The 14,900-nt window shown below is 41.1% G+C and overlaps 1 protein-coding gene and 1 long non-coding RNA gene across 2 annotated transcripts in view; one reads left to right on the top strand and one right to left on the bottom strand.

Annotated features, from left to right (window-relative positions):
- Positions 1-14,900, top strand: part of FGF12 (fibroblast growth factor 12) — a 566,085-nt gene that overhangs the window by 29,786 nt on the left and 521,399 nt on the right. The gene's annotated exons all lie outside the window — the stretch shown is intronic.
- Positions 10,374-14,375, bottom strand: LOC137224482 (uncharacterized). Its single transcript, XR_010943358.1, has 4 exons — positions 14,241-14,375; positions 14,029-14,102; positions 12,977-13,161; positions 10,374-10,633 (listed from the first exon to the last, which is right to left on the bottom strand). It is a non-coding gene; the product is annotated as an uncharacterized lncRNA (long non-coding RNA).

Here is a 14,900-nt window from a genome sequence, read left to right as displayed (position 1 = left end):
TTTTCTCGACTTGCCAAATGGCACCACAGTCTGCCAGGTACTCACAGCAGAAACTTAAGAGTTATCCTCAGGACCCCCCTTTCCTCACCTAGTCACATTCCCTGTTCCCTTTTATCATCTCTAGTGATATGATGATGTCCCTCTAATTTTACTGTCTCAGTTCAGACACTCATCATCTTTTGTCTCCATTGCTCGATGCCTCACTGGCCTCCCTTCTCTGGCAGTGCCCCTTCTCCCCTCTACCATTTTACAATAAAGTGCAAATTCTGTGCTCCGTATTGTACTGAGCCACCTGGCTTGCAGTCAGGAACCGTACTGAATGGATGCGCTGCTTACAAGTCATCCCTGAGCCACGTTGCTGAACATCAGAACAACTTGAGGACTTGGTCAGCTGCATCCAGCACCAGGCCCTTATTAAATAACTTTATGTAAATAAATTATTTAGCCTAATTTAGGGCAGGCTCCAAATCTCCCCGTAGTTCTGTAGTTCTGGCAGCTCCTCATAGGGTCAGTTTTGTTTTTTATTATGTGTCTGGCACCGAACTACCTGGTAAACAGTACGTTCTTATGTTTTTTGTGGACTGACTGCAAGAAGGTGCTTTCTCATATACTTGAGAGTGGAGAGACCCTCAGAGCAAATTGAAAAGAATCCATTCATTTATAGATGTGCACGCTGTAGTTAAAGGAGAAGAAGCAAGTCACATTGTGAACCCGAGCTTGTCTGTCTGGGCTGTTCTGATGCCTCTCACGTCCCCGGCTGGGTTTCCTGCTGTGCAGTTGTCCGTCTTTTCTGTTGCTGAGTTTTCTGTCTGCATCAGAACTCACCTCACTCTCTAACCTCTTTGGCTTTCACCATGTAATGACCCAAATAACCCCTGCAGTAGCTTCTTCATTTTAATAATTTCTTCATTTCATTTTCCTGCCATTACCTCCCAACCAAAGGCCACGACCTCCTGCTTTACCGCCTGAATGTGTTTCGGTGTAGCCCCTCAAGCTCCTTTTACCTCATCACCCTGGGCCCTGGGCAAGAGTCTCCTGTCTCTTTCACACCATCTCCTTTTGCAGCAAGCATCACCCTTCCAGTCCTGTTTGGCCCATGGCTATGGCGTGAGTCTTTAATTGCTCCCACTACCTCTAATTCTTTGTTGCAAAGGTTTGAAGCAGTGACACTTCTAGATTTTGCTGAGGGTCCCGCAGAACCCCTCACTTGCTTCTGCTTCTGCCTTTTAAAAACTGCTTTCTTAGCATTGAGGGAATAGGATACGTGGGGTAAGCTAATTTTTCTATTAATAAAAGCAGCCCATAGTCTGGAAATCTTGTGCCAACCCAGGAGCAAAAGAAAAGGTTTGTTTTTGTTATTTCCGTCTTTTAAACTGTGAAGTTTTACTAGCACACGTTCACCTGGTGGCAGAGAGGATGGAAGAGAGAATTTTACGCTCCTCCATTTCAGGAAACATTACTCTCCCCTGCCCTGCCACTTGGAACAACCTCCTGGCCTCCAAGTCTGAAGCCCCATTGCCAGTGCAGCTGGACTCCCGATATTGCACAGCTATAGGGAGAAGCCACACACAGTAGCTGTAGTGGTTTAGAAGCTTTAGAACAATTAGATGTTTGTTTTTAGGTCTGATCCTTGGGTGTGGTGGTAGTGTTAGGGGTGAGAGCTAGGGCTTCCTCGTTTGAGAAGCTTTATCCAAATCTCTTTGTGATCTGACGATGGAGCCGGACTGTTTATCTTCCGAGTCAAGCCCACATTCTCTGCTGATCTTCCCCGGCCCCACCATGCACATCTCACACCTCACAGCCTTACCCAGCTGCTCATGTTACCCATACAAGTCGGACCTTCCATGCTTCTTTGATTTCCTCCCTACCCTTACTTTACCAGGATGCTGCTGCTTTCTCTACTTCTTTCTGTTGTATTTTAAATACTTACTATTCTCCAAAGCTGGGATCAAAGGTGGTCCACCAGTCCTGCAGCATTAGCCTCACCAGGGAACTTATTAAGAGTACAAATCTCAGACCCCACCCCAGACCTCCTGAATCAGAAACTCTAGGAAAGGGCCCAGCAGTCTGTGTTTAGTGAGCCCTCCAGGGGTTTCTGAAGCATACTCGAGTTTGAGAACCACTGCTCTAGAATGAATTCCACGTCCTCCCTTTCCCCCAGTGGGCACTGTCAACGGTCCTGTTATAGTGGATGTAAGTCAGGCTGCCTTTCAGGAAGGCCCTGGAATTCTGCATTATGCCATGGAACTGGCCCTGTTTTCATTTATGTCATAAATGGTTATGGAAAAGACCTTACTAAATGCCAGGGAATATGGTGGGCTTTGAGGAAATTTCAGGCATGACTCAGTCATGAATTTTTCACATATATGAACTGTGGGGAAAGGAGGGAGGTTTAAGATCTGCTACCAACTACAGGGCGGAAATTAGCAAATGATCTAAGAGGAACTGAGAAAGGTAAATGAAGGGAGAGAATGTTTCTAGGTTAGGGTCCAGGGACACGGATGGGTTTGAGTCATTCAAGGATAATCATTAAATTCAGGGGATAAGAGGACAAGGCTGAGAGAGGAATAGTCCCTGACCTAGAAGAGCTCACAACAGGGGTTGGGGCTAGGGTGGGTGAGGGAGACAGCTGCAGCAACCATCGCGACTACCAGTACGAGAAGCAGTCTAGGTCAAAGTGGTGGTTAAAGTGTGAGCTCTGCAACCAGCCTGGCTTCACGTTCTGCACCTGCCCTTTACTAGCTGTGTAGATTTGAGCAATTTCCTTAACCATTCTGTCTCTGCCTCAGTTCCCTCATCCATGAAGGGGAACAATAAAAGTATTTCCCTCACAAGCTTGTAAAGATTAGCACACAATAATTGATGAAAAGCATTTGAAACAGCTAGCCTGACACATAGTAAGGGCCTCTGTAGATGTTATTTGTCATTAACTATTGTGATAGCAACTTGTATAACACACCCATAAGTGGGTGCTCTATAGCTTAACTGTTCTGATGATATTTCACTCGTGGTGGAGTAGCTCTAGAAAGCATTTAGACAGTCAGTCCAGCTTGGCTCAGTGGAATTGCTTTGTATTGGTCAAGAATACAATGCCAGGACTTACTTGAGCAGGAAATGATTCCAGTGTTTCCTCTTTTGGCTGATGGATTCTCAATCAGTCTGTTGCGAACTTATAGGCTAGGATTGCCTAATTCAGAACATCCAATGCCAGGCAGCCCACTCGTGGTACCACCTCTGCGTAAGATGGAAAACATGCTAGAAGCTATCTTTTGCATCACCCACAGGTCTCTGAGTGGGGCGGTGGGGCAGCTTGCACTGAAAAATACAGAGAAGGGTCACATTTCATCCCCACTGGTGCCAAGGCATTCTGCTCAGGCATAGACCAAATGGCTGTTTTTTTTCAATTTCCAGATTTAGAGTTTCTTATTCTTTGTAGTCATTGCATCTTCCTGTTAGAAGACAAAGAGAAAAACAATATACTGAACTAGCTAGTAAAATGTTAGAAAATATTATTCATTGAAGCAATTGGAAATACAACTTAAAGAGAAGGGAATTCTGTCCTTGTGTAAGTATAAAATGCCCCAGGCCAGTGCTTTGAGTGCATCACTGCATGTGGTAGAGTTTGCTTGCTACAGCCTCCAGAGCTTCTCTCTGGCCTAGCCTTCTGCAGAGGTGAGATGAGTGGAGAGGAGGGGTGAAGTCTTCTCAGCCCTGAAGTTCACAAGAGATTATAGATGCTGGGCTCAGGTTTGCCTACAGAACTAGGCTCAGTCAATTCCCAGTGTGGAAGCTGAGGGAGGTGTGTGCTGATTGTCTGGAGGGTTATAGTTTGAAAGGTAAGGAAGGAGTAGAGGCCATGTTTGGAATGCCATCTTTTGTATGTGTGTTGGGGTAATGGGCTATTCATCTGCACAAAATCAAGCCATCTCTGTAATGTGTGTGTGCGCTAGGGAATACAGGCTGTCACTACGGAACGAGCAAATCCACGCTGCAGACCAGGGGCTTATCAGACACTGGAGAAAACTGTGTGTCTACCCAAACATTGTATTAGTTTGCTAGTGCTGCTCTAACAAAACATAATAAACTGAGTGGCTTAATCAACAGAAATGTATTGTTTCACAGTTCTGGAGACCAGAAGTCCAAGATCAAGGTGTCAGCAGGGTTGGTTCCTTCTGAGGGCTGTGAAAGAAAATCCATTCTGTGACTCCCCCCTAAGGTTCTGGTGACTTGTTGGCAATCTTTGCTGTTCCTTGGTGGGTAGAGGCCTCATCCTATCTCTGCCTTCATCTTCACATGGTGTTCTCCCTGCACACATCTGCCTCCAAATTTCCCCCAATTATATTGGATTACGGCTCATCCTAATGACCTCATTTAACTTGACTACCTTTGTAAAGACCCTATCTACAAATACGGTTATATTTTAAGGTACTGGGGGTCAGGACTGCAGCATATGAATTTTGGGGAAACACAGTGCAACCCATACACTCACATATAATGAGTCAACTATGATTCAGTCCCATATACTATTACATGGAGAGAGCCATGGACCATGAAACAGGAAGCCTGAGGGGTGATGCCAGCTCTGTCTCCAATTCGCAGTTTACTCAGACACGTAGACTCTGGGCATCTTCCGCTTCTATAAGGAGAGGGTTTGGCGGTGTTCTCTTAGATTTCTTTTATCTCTGGTCTTCTAGGAGTAGTTTGCACCTCTCTCTCTGAAGTTCTCCCAACCTGTCGAGAAGTCTTATGTTGGTTTTTAGCATCATACTTTGCCTTTTGGCTCCTGGTGATGTGAGCTGGGCCAGGGACTGCCCTAACAGAGAATTCCAAGCACTTATCACAACAGGGGAGGAAGAACTGGCTTATGCTTTTATTTGAACTGTCAACCTTCTGGTTTGGTGAATGTTTGATGTGTTCCCAGCAGTGCCTTCCTCATCCTCTACATTCTCTGTATGAACAGGCTTTGTCAAAAGTGTAACCTCTCCAGTCTGGCATTACCTCAGCTATGTCATTCTGAACAAGCCTGATCTCCTGAAATGATGGCCTGGGTTTAGGACCCTTTTGGAGTATGGCCAGCGCTAGATGTCACCAAGTCTTCACAACCGATGCAAATAGTGAGCCACACTACACAGGCCTGAGTTGTTTCCACTGATCTGCTTAGCCATCTGTGAGTGCCTGTGAAGCACACCTGGGGAAGGTTGAATTTCAAGCGTTTTAGTAACCTATTTTATAGGCACATATGACCTTTAGATTCTTAATTTGTTTTTTAATGTTTTGTATGTGTGTGTATGCTTTATCAGAGCATACATTTGCAAGTAGCATAAACTTACTATCTGTGTGTACTGGGCAAGATGCTTCGCCTCTCTGAGCATCAGATTCCTCATCTATAAAATCGGCATAAAAATCTCCATTCTGTCCCCTTCTAAGGATTGTGAAAATGGATTGGCTGAAATGGTGGATAAACCAAAGATGAAGAGAGAGACCATCTGTCCCTGTTTATATCTATTGTCTTGGGGTGGTAATTAATAGCATCTCCTTGTACTCTCAAAAATGTCTGTTTGCATAATGAATCATATGATCATCGTGTAAAATGATGAATGTGAAGATTCTCGGTTTTATCATTCATGTCACTATATAGATGATCTTAAATTCTGGCTCTTAAATAATCTCACTTAAAAAAGTTTTTTTAAGGGAGTCTGTTGACTTTTGCCCCAGTTCAGTGCTGAGTTGTCCTCTGCTCAAGCCCCTCCCTGAATATGCATGTACCCTTAGCTTAAAGTTTCTCCAGTTTTACTGTTTAGGGAAGACACTGCTTTGGGAAAGATCCCTGGTGTTCTCCTTCCTGGCTGCAAATAATAAATCCTTCCCTCTAAAAAAGAAATCTTTTTTAAAAAATATTTTCCCCTTACTTACTTTGCAGGTCAGAATAATCTATTTAATGTGAGCTCTACAGATCGAGACCCATTCATATTATTGTTGTCAAGGGCCCTGGTGTACCCCAGATGGACCCTGCTGTTGCTTTGCCCCAGGACTATCCCAGGCCCTGCCAGCACTCAGGCTGTCCACAGGCCTCAGTAACTCAACTGATTTCCCCCTACAGCTTACTCTACCCTTAGGATACAGGATGATACTAGTTTTCCTGGTTCACCCTTTTCTTTCTGCTCCGAAAGACACGTACTCAGGCCCTGTCCATTTTGAGGATAAAACCACTGAATACACTGGTAGACAGATGGTGATATGAAGACATGGGGAGGTTGCAGAGCTTAAGAAAGGATACAGTGTTCTTACAAAGTCCTTGGTGTATATTTCCCTACTGTCTTGGTATGACAGTAACTGCACACCTCAGCGGGCTTCTATCCTCTGCATTTATGCCTAAGGCTGGACACACCACAGCTCTTTTTTCCTTAGACTCCATTTTCTCCTTTAAAAAAAGCATGCCCCCCTCAATGTCCTGTCTCTCAACCAATGCTGAATAACAGGTTATAGGCTTAACTTGGAAGAGCATTTGCATCTCGGAGGATTTACAGACTGGAGAATACTCATTTAATGAGGACTTTTATTCATCTAATTGCATATTTCTTATTACTATTATCATTAAAATTTTTGGCAGTGGAAAGCACAAAATCTACTGCGCCTCCTTCCCCTTTGTACAGTTGAAGAAAAGGGAGGCTCAGAGATTAGCAACTATCCTTTAATCACAGAGTAGCCTCATTCAAGGTCTTCAGGCTCAAGATTTCATCCTAACATACTATTCACAGTCATTTATTGAATATTTATCATTTTTGTTTTTGTAAGATGTATTAGATATAAGTGTTTGCCAATGAATAATGAAATTCTAGATGGATTGTATAGTTTCTAAGTGTGTATCACAAATGCTTAGCCTCTTCCTTCTGTGGATTATAGTGGCCAGATTTTGGCATCAACACTTTTGACCTTCATGGGGTTTTGATTATTTACAAAGCAACTGACCAGAGTCTATGGCATGTGATAATTTGTCATGTAATTATTATGTAATTGTCACGTAATAATTATGGCATTTAATCATTTGTCATGAGGACAATAACTGACACTTGGGTTGTTCTAGGGACTAAATGAGATAGGGCATGAAAAATCCTGAGCATCAGTGTGAATTACTTGGGCTGCAAAGCTGGTAGGAGTGATTACTTAGTGAGAGAGCCTAGTCATAAAACACCCAGCATTGACGTTTGAATGAGTTGGATTTAAGGATTGGGTGATTTGGAAAGGTCTCTGGACGTAGTCTTTATGAATGCAGGAGGTCTACTGTAATTCTGTGAACATAGTAGCATTCTTTACATTCTTCTTGCTAACACACTAGCCTTTGTGGTTACCCCCTTTCTGGGGCTCTTCTAGGTGACCTGCTGGTGTGACCGTGTTACCTGCAGAAAGTAAATCAGTGATGAGAACACCTCCCCATGCTCAGGAGGTTCAGGGAGGTGAATCACCCAGATTTACCCATTTCATGGACAAAAACTACCTTTCTAATTCTCATTTTCCTACCAAGGCCTGGTTCAAACATCCACTTCTCCTAGCCAGAGCCTTCAACTTGAAGTAGTCATTCCTCTAAACCACAGCAGCTGCACCTCTCATATGCATGCATGCCTCTTACTGCCTTTTGTGTTGTGCTCTAGCCCATGCCTGATTTTTTTCTGTATTTCCCAGCATGCCTTGAGCGGAATATGACGCATAGTAAGAGCTCTTGAAATGGGCACTGAAATTGAGTTGAGCAAGGGAGGTAAGGGTGAAGGAACTCAGGGGATCAGGGCCAGACCTCTACTCCTCGTGGAACATTTCCAACTCTTCTTTTTAGTGCCAAGAGTTCTAAACTTCATCTTTGTACCTGGGCGGCATATTTCTGTGGCCTTGATGGATTCCTTGGCAGCAGCCTGGTGGCAGAGAAGCTCAGAAACGTTTATGGAAATTTAAGCAAATTGATTAATAACGGAGGCAAAAAGAAACCTACACAGTCTTTTCCTCCCATGCTCTATTTCTTTTAAAGAAGCCTGTTTGTGTTATCACTTTAACAGTTTGGTCAATAACTGTGCCTTCTCACTGATCTGTCCTCCTGTGCTTGCAGTGGTAGAAGCTGTATGCATCTTTCCAAACTGCTTTGGCAATATACATGCAGGAATCTGAGGTAGAGATGAGTGTGTGGGTATCCACTTACAGGTATGATTTTAATGTGTGTTCACTGACTTGGACTTTTCAAGTTCGCTCATACCAAACTTAAAGAAAATAAGAGAACATTCTGACACTGTAGTGATTTTATTTTTTATTATAATTTTTTGGCAACAGGAGAATCTTATTTTTCAAAACTTTTGTAAAAAGTCCAGAATTGTCCTCAGAGTAGTTGGGCTGGGAGGTGTGTGCTGGAGAGGTTGCCTCTCTTTCTTATAGGCTCCCACCCCATCCTAGGCCCTTCTCACAACTGTAGGGTTCTAGGAAACACAGAAAACTTCCTCATTATTTCCCATCATTATCATACTCATGCAGTTTATTATAAGTGACTATTGGACTAGAAGTCAGGAATGATTGGTTCTAGTTCAGGCTTGACCATTAACCTGCTATAATATTAAGTCAAACTCTTTCCCTGGGTTTCAGTTTCTTCACTGGTGAGATCAGGGAATTTGTCTATATGAGCTCTTTGGTATGGTAACCTAAAGAGTGATAGTTTTACTTTAGTCTATTTTATAATTAAAAGTTATTTATTCCTTTAAAACTAACTTAAAATCACATGATTTTAGCACTGGGTATGGGCTTGGTCAGCTTCAGATTTCTTACACGATCTTGGAATTTTATTTCTTTTTGTGGGCCAAGATGCTTTGCTGAATGCCTGCACTTCACAATAGCCTTCAGCTTCTCACCTGACTAGAGGAGTGTTTCCAGTCCTCTAGTATATATGTATGTATGTATGGGCTTTCCCATTCATCACCTCCTATGATCTTTATAGGAAGTGTGTGAGGTATCAGGGAGGGCATTTCATGTCCATTTTCCAGTAGGGGAAAGGGTTAAAGTCACCCAACTGGCCCAAAGTCACACAGCTGGTGAGTAACGATGGTTATTTCCCCCTACTCATTTGATGCTTCTGTATATTGGGTATTTTGACCTTTTAGGAAAATGATGGTTAGAGAACATAAACTAATCCATGGAATTTTCATCAAAGCCTCATGAACTTTTTGTCTTTAAAAACTGACTGCTATGGATCCTGTTTTCCTAATCCAGAAGAAATAACGAGTGGACCATGTAATCTCTAAAATGTCTCTTAACCGTTCACCAGGTCTCCTGTCACTCCTGCCTCCTCTGATTATCTGCTCTACAACCAGAGAGATTTTTTTTTCCAAGCACAAAAATAATCATATCACTCTCCTTTTGGGTTTTCCTACTGTCTTTCCCGGAGGCTCTGGAGGGTAATCCAAATTCCTCTACTTGGTGTATAAACCTTTCATAGTCTGGCTTTTGCCTTCCTCAGCAGCCCGCCTCCCCTTCCCATTTCCACGCCCTCCATTCATGTGCTCAGAACTGACCTTCACACCCATGATATTCCAGATTTCATGCTAGGATGAAGAAGAAAGGTGATAAATGAGATAGATCCAGGTGATGCCCTGTCTGAGATAACTATCTAAAATCTAGCTGAGCCAAATGTCATGCCTTTGATACCACTCAGCTCAGAGTGCCCTCCCATTTCACCCATCCTCCCTCTACCTGGCAAACAGCTTCTCATCTTCAGAACTCAATCTCCTTTGCCACTACGATGCCTCAAGGAGAATTGAACTAAGCTGTCCTTTTGGCTCGCATTGTACCTTGTGTAGAGCTCCGTGATAGCACCCATAACACTTTAACCATGTTCTTCGGTGTACTAGACTGCAGACACCTTGAAGATAGGAGATTTAGCAGTTGTGAGTGCTTTATGTAGTGCTTTAGCATTTATGTAGTGCTTTAGCAGTTGTGAGTCAAAGTACTGCACAATGAATAAACCTCTGCCCAGAAATAGAAGACCATTTACTGTACTTGCATTATCTTTAGAAAAGTTGATCTGCCTGTAGATATATCCCAATGTGTTATCCTTTGTGTTAGATCATATCCTAGATCACTTGCCATTTCAACAAATTATGCTGAGCCTCTTGACAGATGCTGTTGGTTTGAGTTAACCTTCATAGAACTGCAGAAAGTGGCAGCTAACGGATGGGTGAACCAGAGCCTCATGTGTGCTACAGCCATTTACACTTAACAGTAACCTTCCTATAGCAGACATATGAATGAGGAAATAGCTAGATATGGGCCATGCTTTTTGCCTAATTTAGGTTATCTTAGATCATCTACTATTATGTTATTTAAAAAGTAAATGAACATTTACATACAATTCCAGCATTTATTAGAAGTTCATGATTTATTTTTAGAATTTTTTAAATTACTGATTAAAAAAAAAAAGTAGCAGGGCTTCCCTGGTGGCGCAGTGGTTGAGAGTCCGCCTGCCGATGCAGGAAACATGGGTTCATGCTCTGGTCCGGGAAGATCCCACGTGCTGCAGAGTGGCTGGGCCCGTGAGCCACGGCTGCTGAGCCTGCGCGTCCGGAGCCTGTGCTCCGCATCGGGAGAGGCCACAACAGTGAGAGGCCTGCGTACCGCACAAAAAAAAAAAAAAGCAAACCAAAATACAAGAGAGGATGAAAATGCCAGTATAAAAATCTGAAAATTTAATTCTGATTATGATTCCTTCTAAACTATTGTTGTTAGTGCATATTATTCAATGAATCCATGGAAATCTGCCTACCTTCCATCTTCCAAAGTACAGCAGAAAACTTGATAGCAAATGAAGATATGATTGCTATTCAATTTTGAAACCCATGCTGTGGATTTTTGCATTTCCAGTAGGTGTTTTACTCTGAATTCAATCCCTACATACACCTTGTGCATTTAGTTGAGATAACCTTTTCTGTACTCTCCAGACACAGGCCCAAAGTCACCTCCTTCAAATGCCTTCCTAGTTAACCCCGTCCATCTCTAAGTGCATCCCCATCTCCTTAGCGCTTTGGGAACTTTCTGGAATTCTGTTCATTTCTGCTAGTTTGCATGTTTGATGTGTTTGCCTTCTGTCTTGTTTTCATGCTTAGTCAATCAATTTTTTCACATTCCACCAGCATGAGATCTGTCATGCATCAGTCTGTCTGTCTGTCTTCCCTTATTCTCAAACTAAATTATGTCCTCCACTCCCCCCACCCCAGTTATTCTTTAAACTAATCAAGATTTATAACCTGATATTTAAATAGTGTGTATTTCATTTATTCTTAACTTCTCGCTAGACTGTGAGGAGGGTCCATGTTTCTTCTGTTCACAACTACTAGCCCAGTGGCAAGATAACATTTGTTAAATAATATTTATTAAATAAAGGTAATATAGAAAATTCAGAAAATTCAAATGCACATAAAGAATAGAGGGAAAAATCACCTAATGGCTAGTAAGTTTCAAATAACCATTGAAACATTTTTATCATGTATACAAACTACACACACACACACACACACACACACACACGCACACACACACACACATATAAATGTTTATTTAAAAACCGGGATCATACACTATATACTATTTAAATTTTTATGCATGATATCATGACCATTTATTATATCTCCATATATTATTTACATTATTAAAAATATTGTTTTTAAAGATTATCCATATATCATCAGTTCTCAAGCTTTTTAGACTCAGGAGATCTACACACTTCAAAATTACTGAGGATTCCAGTGAGCTTTTGTTTGAGTTGCTATCTATTGATATTTACCTTATTTGAAGTTAAAAAGTGAGAAATATGAAAACAGTAATTAATTCATGAAAAATAAATGATTACATGTTAATTTAAGCCACATGTTTTTCTTAAAATAACTATATTTTTCAAAACAAAAATATTAGTATGAAAAATAGTATTGTTTTATATTTTTGCAAATCTCTTAATGTCTGGCTTAGTGCGTGACAGCTGGGTTCTCATATCTGCTTCTGCATTCAACCTGTGGCAAATACTCTTGTGAAAGTATATTTAGAAAATCCAGCCTCATACAGATACGTAGTTGGAAATGGAGGAGTATTTCAATAGTTCTTTCAAGTAATTGTGGATATTCTTTTCTAATACTATATCAGAACTCAAAAAGTTATTTTCTTATACTGTTTCACATTGGTCTGTCTTCTACTTTGAATGGATCTTTTACCCCCATGCATTATGTTTTACATTACCTAATGGCTACATTGATCATTTCGAAAATACTGGTTCACTGAGTTATGCAGATCTTCTAAATGTTGACATCGTTCATTATACAGTGTCATCCCATGTCATGAGCCTCTAGAAAACACATTATCATAAGAGATTGATAATGGAAAAGGCAGATGACACTTTAATATTATTGCAGAAATAGTTTTGATTTTGTGGAACCCCAGAAAGATTCCATGGACATCTGGCATTCTCTGGACCACATTTTAATAGTTGCAGCAGTCTGTCAGTCATTCATGTCAGTGTTCAATTCTGGACAATTCTCAGCTATTTTAACATTGCTTCCTTCTATCAATTTGGGCAATACCTATTATACAAACTGAGCATAGTTATCGTTTTGCATTTTCTATTATACTAATTCTAACTTCCATTTCACCAATGCTAAATTCTGCTCTAACTTGTATACTATTTAAGCTCATCTACTGAGATTTTTTAATTCATTTTAAAGATTTCATCTTTCTTTCTTATTTGCCTATTCTTGTTTCCTAACTGCCTGTTCTTATTTCATAAATGTCAGTTTTATATCATGATTAATTTTTTTAATCCCTGAAAGTCTTAATGCTACTTTTTAAAACTCTTAATCAGATTTATCTATTTTCTGTATTTCATGTGTATGAAATAGTCTGTTTGTTGGGTCAGATTATTTTATACCACATCGCTGGGCTTCTTCATGTGTTTTAAAAGTCTTACTTGAGGGCTTCCCTGGTGGCGCAGCGGTTGGGAGTCCACCTGCCGATGCAGGGGACGCAGGTTCGTGCCCCGGTCCGGAAGGATCCCACATGCCGTGGAGCGGCTGGGCCCATGGGCCATGGCCGCTGGGCCTGCGCGTCCGGAGCCTGTGCTCCGTGGCGGGAGAGGCCACAGCAGTGAGAGGCCTGCATAATGCAAAAAAAAAAAAAAAAAAAAAAAAAAGTCTCACTTGAGATATTTTCTTCTTTCTGAGAATTTCTCTCCGATTTGGGGGAGTTTCTCTTGAGTTCTGTAGGAGAGTTTTGCATTTGGATCTGGTTTCTACAAAATGCACAGTTCCAAATCAGGTCTTATGATAGAAACTCAGTTTGAGTTTCTCCTTTGGGGATAGTACAATTCTGGTCTTGCATCCTTATGCCACATAGACCCAGATCCCACTTTTACATAGGTATTTCTGCTTCTTCCCACAGAGTGGCCCTAGGAGAATGGGAAGACTTTTGCCATCATCTTTTGCAGGTGGGCAGTACAATCCCAGATTCTGGATTCTTTGGGGAGCCCATCTCTGTCCCTCCTACCATGCACTAGTCATATTTGTTCCCCATTGCATGTTCCCATTAAGAATCCTGACCCAATGTTTGTATCTGTTCCCAGTGGCCTATAGAATGGTAGCTTTGTCTCTACTTACTACTGTGGGTTGCCTCTCTATTTCTGCCATGCAGAATTTTTCCATTCTTTTTTAAGAGTATTCTGTTTCGATTATACATAATTCATGTTGTCATTTCTTTTTGTTATTTTATCAGTTATTTCTGACCTCAGAGTGGAAGAGGGAATTTTTGGTATGAACTTAATTTGCCATCTTGACCCATTTATTGATTATAAGAATCTACCAACATTTATTAAAACAATTCCCCATTCTTGGACATTTAGGTTGTTTCTAGTTTCTTCTTGTTAAAAATATCAAAACGATAAACACTTTTATAACTAAATATTTGCATGTATTCATTATTATATCCCTAGATAACATTTTCAGAAATAAAACTGATGATTTTTACCTTTTCCTTATACATGTCTGATCATGCCCTTCTTCCAGATTTTCATGGACCTTTTACTGCCTTCAGGATAAAGCCTTAACAACATGGTGTGGGGTTAAAGTGCGTCAATATCTTACTTACCTTTTTAACCTCATGTTCTACCACTCTCCTCCATTCACCACACTTGCAATTCTGCAGATATACTCTGCTCTCTTATTAATCCGTCTCTTTACCTGTGATGTTTCCTCCATCAAGGATACTTTCTTCCCATCTCTTTGCATCGTGAAATTCTACTCATCCTTTAAAACACTGCTCGGGTGAGCCCTCTGCTGTGAAGTCCTCTGTGACCTTTCCAGAAAGCATTTCTCTCTTCTATGCTATTATAGTTCCTTTGTTATAGCATTTAATACATGCTTGTCTCCACCACTAGGTTGGGAAATCCTCGAAAATTGTTGTTTGAACTCCAGCACTTAGCATGGTGCATGACATATAGACGGTACTCAATGTATAATTGATGAATGAATGTTATATAACTTGGTGAGTAATATCCTTGAATCACATAATTTTTTTGGCTTCTCTAACCACATAGTAAACTTGTTTTGGGTCAGAACTCTATCATGATATTCTCTATCTATCTGGTTTATCATAGTCTTTTCATCTCTCATCTACTAATGCAGTATTAATAATATTCTTAGCATGCTCTAAATATTTATTATTTGATTGACTGTTAGGCTATACTGCAGAATCAGTGAGGTTGAAAAAAATGTACTGTGGGTTTTGCTGCAGGTCATTACATGCCAGGCCATCAGGACGTTTGCACTCAACACCCACCTTGGATGAGCCTTTTTCCCTTTCTTAGTGTTCTCAGGTTAAACAAAGGCTTTGGACTTGAA

This window comes from Pseudorca crassidens, chromosome 5 (genome assembly GCF_039906515.1).
Source record: "Pseudorca crassidens isolate mPseCra1 chromosome 5, mPseCra1.hap1, whole genome shotgun sequence".
In the NCBI taxonomy this organism is placed as follows: domain Eukaryota; kingdom Metazoa; phylum Chordata; class Mammalia; order Artiodactyla; family Delphinidae; genus Pseudorca; species Pseudorca crassidens.
The sequence above is the reverse complement of the archived record's forward strand: the minus strand, read 5'-3'. Positions and strand labels throughout refer to the sequence as shown.